The 7,500-nt window shown below is 40.8% G+C and overlaps 1 long non-coding RNA gene across 1 annotated transcript in view; it reads left to right on the forward strand.

Annotated features, from left to right (window-relative positions):
• The window catches only part of LOC106726496, a 20,459-nt gene that overhangs the window by 12,202 nt on the left and 757 nt on the right, over positions 1-7,500 (forward strand). The window lies entirely within an intron of this gene.

A 7,500-nucleotide genomic window follows, 5' to 3' on the forward strand; every position in this document is an offset into this window, starting at 1 on the left:
TTTAATTATGTTCAATTTGTAACAATGAAATTGGGGGTCACCACAACATGAGGAACTGTATTAAAGGGTCGCGGCATTAGGAAGGAGGTTGAGAACTGGTTTAAGGGAAAAGAGGTCAGTGCTCCTGACTGAATAGTCAGGTATTGCACATTTTTTTTATTTATAAAATATATTTTATTGACTTTTTACAGAGAGAAATGGAGAGGGATAGAGAGTTAGAAACATTGATGAGAGAGAAACATCGATCAGCTGCCTCCTGCACACCCCCCACTGGGGATGTGCCCACAGCCGAGATACATGCCCTTGACCAGAATCGACTGGGACCCTTCAGTCTGCAGGCCAATGCTTTATCCACTGAGCCAAACCAGTGAGGACGGTGTTGCACGTTTTAAATATTTTCGCAGCACGCCGTCTGTACTTCTATAAGCAAAGCATTTAGCAGTCACTGTGAGGTGTAATGACATTGCTAATAACAGCTCCGGAGCCACCTTCACAACCCACAGCATACACTTTCAAGTGTATAGACAATGCCAACTCTCTTTCATGTGTGTTGATTAGATTTTTAGAACAATCAAATTCAGAGCCAAGAACGATGAGTAAAATGAGTGATTAATTTGATTAATACTATTTTTGTTGGAAATTAGGAGCAAGAGACTTTCTGACAGTTATAACGTTGGTTTTGAAGGTGATTCCTAAGCAAAAGTTGTGAACACACACATTGCGGGGAGAGCGGGGGGACAAACCTTCAGAGTAGGATATGTAAGTCCTGTTTGGGCTTGTTGCAGTTAACTCTTACATCTTAGCACATTACAGTTCAACGTGCACTACTATTGTGCGTGTCCTTGAAAATGGGCCCATCGCCCAGCTGGTGTGGCTCAGTGGTTGAGTGTCGACCCAGGAACCAAGAGGTCACAGATTCGATTCTAGTCAGGGGACATGCATGGGTTGCAGGCTCGATCCCCATTAGGGGTTGTGCAAGAGGCAGCCAATTGATGATGTTCCTCTCTCTTCGATGTTTCTCTCTATCCCTCTCTCTAAAAATCAATAAAAACATATTTAAAATAAAACGGGCCCCTCAGTGAATCTCAGTCACATACCCACAAAATCCTGGTATACTGTACCCGGCACCGTCTCTTTCTGTCTACTGGGAGCTACCGGGTGGGGCGGGAGTGGTGGCAGGAACCTTTCCTGAAAATGTGCTGCTTTTCTACTCCTGACCACAGCCCCTGCCATCTTAACATCAGGGGATGCCTTAGATATAACAAATGCAGCTGAGTGTTTGTTGAATGAATAAACGAAAGAGAAAGGTAATTCACACTGTCTGTACAAGGGCCGAAATGTAAGCGCAGGTCTCATTTTAACTTATTTCCTTCACACCAATAGAGTTTATCCAGAATACATCTTTTGGGGTCTCAGTGAGTGCCGGCAGGTGAAAGATGAATAGGACAATAAGTGTCTGAAATGGCTTGTTATTAAAATGTTAAGCAAGTTTTTGTGTGTGTGTGTTTTTTTCAAAATGTCTGAGACCGTTTAATATGCTATTATGCTTTATAATTATTTAAAAAGTGCGGTGGACTATTCAGTGTTTACCAAATTTTTGAGCACAGAACATTTTGTTTTTCCTCTGAGAAAACATTATACCCTGAGAAGGAAAACAGAGGTAGGATTAAAGGTATGTTAATTATTTAACAATAGATATGAAAATAGAAAAAATAAAATAGTATCCAATTCTATTTACTTCTTATATTGAATTCTAGGTAGAAAAGACTTAGTTCACTTAAAGGAAAATTAGGACCTGTTATTCTCCACGGATTTTCCCCCTAAGAATCTAGCAGGATCACCAAGTGGGGGGGTTCCCAGTTTTTTGTGTTGTTGTTTTGTCATTTTTTTGTTTTCTTTTGTTATTTTTTTGTCTTATTTGCTAGAATTGTTTGTTTTGTTTAAAAATTAGGACCTGTTATTCTCCACAGGTTTTCCCCCTAAGAATCTAGCAGGATCACAAAGTGGGGGGTTCCCAGTTTTTTGTGGGGTTTTTTTGTGTTGTTGTTTTGTCATTTTTTTTGTTTTCTTTTGTTATTTTTTTTGTCTTATTTGCTAGAATTGTTTGTTTTGTTTTGTTGGAGTTTTTTGTTTTGTTTTTTACTTACTCCTAAAATACTTTTCTCCCTTAGAATATATTGGTTTAGGGTTCATAGTCCTCTTTTTCTCACTTTTTTAATATTACTATGTTAAATAAAAATTCAAGCATCGCTTTCTCTCCATCATTTGGTATGTTGTCAAAGGTGTGACCGTTTTCCCGGTTATTATAAGTGATATTCCACCACATTTTCTGAAAAGCAGCCTGGCTAGTCCCCTCAGCTTCATGACTGTCCCCATCTCCTCTGTCCCAGCCCCAAGGCCTGCAGCTGGTTAGGTCTCTCTGAATTTCTGACTTTTTCTGGAAATCTGATAATATTTGAATTGCCAGTTAAAATCGAGCAATATAATGTTTCCTGTGAATGCTCCCCCGCCAAAAATCTAATAACGTCGCATTAAAAAAAAAGACAAAGTAACCATTTTCTTTCTCCCGCAACTGCTCAGCTGTGCAGCCTTGAGTTCTTTTGCACCTTCCGAAGGCGGGCTCAGTGTACACAGGCAAAGCCCCGGCTCCCCCTTCCCTCTGCAAGAGTGCACTGCGACGCATTAGGAGCTGCATTGCCTTGTTAATAAACTTCAGTCCAAATGCTTTGGGAGATAATTTGATTTTTAAAGAAAAAGAATAAAAAACACCGAAGCTGAAATATTGCTTTTATAAGCTGCAAGATCAATTCACCATGTGCTTTTTTAATCAACTGAAATATATACATTGAGACAAATCACAGATGATTTAGCGTTCTCCCGTATCACGTTCCTGAGCGCGATTAGTTCCTCGTCATGTTTTTTTTTCCCTCTAATACCGTCTTGTGCTCTGACTTATGGGGGGAAAACTTTCCATGAAAAATGTGTGCCACGTTCCCACTTCTGGCCTTGGCTGTGATTCTCCCCTGCCCTAATTACAATATAAATCAACCGAAAAAAAAAAAAAAGAAAGAAAAAAAAGATGTACAGCGAAGGCGCCTCACTTAGAGAGCCACGGAGATTGATCTGGAAGCGGCGTGTTGTCAAGCGCCCTGTCCACTCCTCACCTTTGCCAGTTCTAACGTGCATCCCCTGGGCCCACGTGTGGTTCTCAAAGGGAAGCAAATGTGGGAGGAAAGGCTGTGGAGGACACCCTGCCCTCTGTCCTCACTGAGCTCGCCCCGCAGCTGACCCACAGAGAACGCCGGGGCTCAGGACTTCTCCCAGCCGTGAACTTCAAACCCACTCCCTCACTGGAGGGAAACGCGCCATAGCTGCTGCACCAGGATAGTCGTGGGAACAGAACCCGTCCTGTCCCTGTTAATCAACGTGCATCGCCGCCACCACGCACGCACAAAGGACCTCTCCAGGTCACGGTGCTATTTTCTTGGAGAGACGTTCCTCACCCGACCTCTAGGACAGTGATGGCGAACCTATGACACGCGTGTCAGAGGTGACACACGAACTCATTTTTTTGGTTGATTTCTGACACGCCGAGCTCAAAAGGCTCGCCATCACTGCTAGGAAGTCTCTAAGGGAGGTTCATTCATGGCTCTGAACACACCAAAGTAAAACACAGCCATGCAATTCAGAAACGGAGCCGACACAACCTCGCGTGGCCCTTCCTCCTTCTCCTTGGAAGGCGTTGGACTTGCTGGGTGTGGGGTTAAGTTCGGAAGCTTGACCTCGCTCCCCACGCCTCTCCAGTGGTCTGACCTGCCCACTCCTCTGCCGTTCAAACAAGCTGCAGCCACGCTGGTCTAACAGATCAAAGAGCTGAAACCGCACGCCTTTTAGATTTCTTTGTGTTGCGTTTACTTGAAAGTCTTTTTGTAACTTGATGGCTTCATTTAAAAAGTGACCTCAGTGACCCCTTCTTGATGGAATGTGACAAAGCCGCTCACACATGTCCAGGGCAGCTGTACACGAACGTGTCTCTACATCCCTCTTAAAAATGGCTCCTCTTTTAGACAAACTCCTGAAAAGTCATATTCTCCTGTCCAGAGGGTCCCTCCTTTTTCTGTTTTCCGAGAGCAGAATGCGCCTGTTGAATAGTCAAGGGCCAAAGATTTCTACTCTCAGCTCAGATGAGGACTGGGAAAGGAATGTAATCATACTTACAAAATAAAGTATATTCCCAGATCTAGAAATGAGCTGGTAATTGAAATGATCATCAGTGTTTTAACTGATGACCATGGAACTCTTTTCTGGCAAACGCCTCATAGAGCATTAATTGCACGTCACATCGCAGATCTGCGGAGTTAACTTCTGTCCTGCCCTTGGGACTGCGAGGTCTAAAGCAACGTTGTGTCTTTCGGGCTACAAAAAAAAAAAAAAATCACTAAACTGTAGAAGTCCTATTTGGTCTGTGAAGTATGTGCCTCATTGTCCTTTCAAATGTCATTCCTGCCCCCTCAAAGCCATCTTACCATCTGCCACGTGTGAACACAACTAGGGAGCATGAATCACCTCTTCTCACCTCCATAGCACCCAAGTCCCTTTCTCAGAACACGCCAGAGAGCTCTTTCCCACAAACAGCAAAACCGAGGTGTTTAGAAAGGGAAGTTGGTCTTGATTTCATTGCCTCTGATCAGTGTTTACAGGGGGACAACCTAGATTTTATTTGTACAGACCTCTATACATTTTAATGGTTTCTTTAAAATAGATCATAATAGTGACCATTAGTAATATAGGAATGGGATGCTTAATTTAGGGACATGAGAATATTTTGCTCTGGTATCCATCAGCAGATGACATTACTGGATATAATATCTGCCTTAGGAAGTTTGCATGAAGCAAAGGAAGAAATGTTGATAAAATTAATGAAAGCTGGCTTTAAAAATGTGACCGTGTGCAAAACTTCACACAAACGCAGAAATGCAAATCTTACTGTTTTAAATGTCATTCATTCCAAAGTGGGTTTCTTCTTTTCCTTAACAATTCATACAGGGCTTGAGTTTGACAGTGGATTTGCTCTTTACCATAAAAAAAAAATATTTCCCCAATCAATACTGGGGAAAAATGATATGAAAGAAATGTCTATTAACTTAGGCAAATGGACTCTGAGCACCTTAGAAACACTCCTAAGTATCAGGTTTGTAAATGTAATGCTAATTTAAGGTTAACAGAATGCAAACCGGCATTTTATTATGCAAATAACATGTCAGTGTAATTAGCTGCTTATGAAAGCAAGCAAGACTCAGCCTAGTTAGATTTCTCAGACAAATTTAAGGTTGAGATTCCTTGCTCCTCCACTTGGCTATCTATTGAATGACAATATAGGCCATTTCTATCCATAGACCCACACACCTCCGATATCAGGAGCTAACGTTTGGTTACTGACAAATGCCTGCAGTAGGAAAACACGAAGAGTAAGTCCAGCAGCCTTGCTCCCATTTGCACGTGGACCCATGCAAGTTACCAGTGCTCAGCATACAAGGAAACCTTGTATGAAATTTTCCCTGTGTTGTCCTTCGCTTCAGGGATCAAGTTCAGTCACATCATTACTCGCATGTGCTGTCTCAGTAATCAAGACAAGTTCTTACAAAGACTAAAACAACACAACGACAAGCACATTTCTAGACCACTCATTGGCTCAATATTCTGTGTATCTAGGACATTCGTATTTCTAATAAGTGGTCCTATCACTTTGGACTCTTCTCTCTGGACATTTTTTCTCATATAACTTTACTGATTCCAATTATGAGATCTTTTAAGAGCAGGATGGAATTTTTATGTCTTTGTTCAGACAGATTTTCAGTATTTTGTTTTTATCTCTTACATAAAATGTCCATTTTTTCCCTTAGAGTTATGTTCCTATTCCTAGAGGAAGGTATTTTATAAATGTCTTTTTTGTAAATAAGTATAGAAGTATTTATATCACCAAGAAATAAATATCAAGATATATCTCACTATATACCTAAGTTGTAATTATCAGTTCAAAGTACTTAGTTTCCATAGGAATGTTTTTTACCTGCTTAAGTATAGCCTTTGTGTCTCTCTTTAGAAAATGTGTTCATGATGGCATTGAGACACCCAGAGGCAGATCTTTTAAGGAATTATTTCACTTCTTGGGTAATTAAAGCAATTTAGCCTTTGGTATAGAGGCTAGGAAAAGCATTTGAGGAATGAGGCATGTAATAATTACCCAGAAAACCACTTATATGTATCATGGCTCAGTTATAACATGCATTTAGAATGGCAGTAGACCAAATCAATATTGAAAACCAGAGCACACATTTATAGTAAACTAGAGGCCCAGTGCAAGAAATTTGTGCACAAGTAGGGTCCCTAAGCCTGACCAGTGATCAGGGCCAATCAGGGCCTTCCAGCTGCCGGCTAGGGCCTCCCTGCCCCAGCTGCCAGCTGCCAGCCGGGGCCTTCCTTCAGTCCGTGCCGCCCCCAGATGGTCAGCGCACATCAGAGTGAGTGATTGAACTCCCGATCTCCCAGTTGAACTCCCAAGTGGATACTGCATATTGGGCTTTTATATATATAGTTAGTTTTAAATATTTAAAAATAAAAGTGAATACTTTTTATATAATGGAATATTTTGAGAAAAAGATTTTGCAATAAGTAAACCTTAAGGCAAGATTATCAAAATTAACCTTGTTCATGTTATTGATTTTGCTCTTGTTTGTGTTTAGAAGAAACATGTGCTTAGAAGAAAGTGGTGGGGATTTCTATATTGCTGCAGGCAGTAGTTATAAATATATATTATATTTTATACGTGCATTTTATTAATTCTGTATATACCTTTGTACATATGCATGTATGTTGTCTCTTTCCTCACATCTGTAATATTAAAAGTGTAATATGCTAATTAGACCAGACATCTTTCTGAACGACCTTCTGGACGAAACCAGAGCTGTGAGGGAAGCCTGGGTCCCAGGTGCCTGATGGCAACCAGAGGGAAGCCAGTACTGGCAGCTGGGTGAAGGAAGGCCTACTCTTGCACAAATTTTGTGCATCAGGCCTCTAGTTGGAATATAAACATGAGGGTGAGGAATTTTTCCTTTTCCCCCATTACTATAAATAAATATATTCATTGAGTGAAATCTTTGTTGAATCAGTCATTGAAGGAATAGGAAGAAAAGCCTAGTGACAGTCATCATAATTTGGCCTTATATAATAACTCAGCTTTCACTCCCTCTGTGTAATATATTATCTAAAAGCTATTGGAATGGGGCAAGACTGATGGGGGTAAAAGAATCTCTAAGGCTACAGAGTATTTTAAGTGTCTCACTTTATTCCTTAACGTTAGTTTGATTTTTAATTTTAAGAATTTCCTAGGTCATAGGGAAAGAACACTCTTCTGTGGTGTTTACACCTTTTGTCTCCTATAAGGATAATGTAATGGAGTTGATTGTTATTTTTGTTGTTTGTATGTTTTCCACGTGTATG

Source organism: Myotis brandtii, unplaced genomic scaffold, assembly GCF_000412655.1.
Source record: "Myotis brandtii unplaced genomic scaffold, ASM41265v1 scaffold107, whole genome shotgun sequence".
NCBI lineage: Eukaryota > Metazoa > Chordata > Mammalia > Chiroptera > Vespertilionidae > Myotis > Myotis brandtii.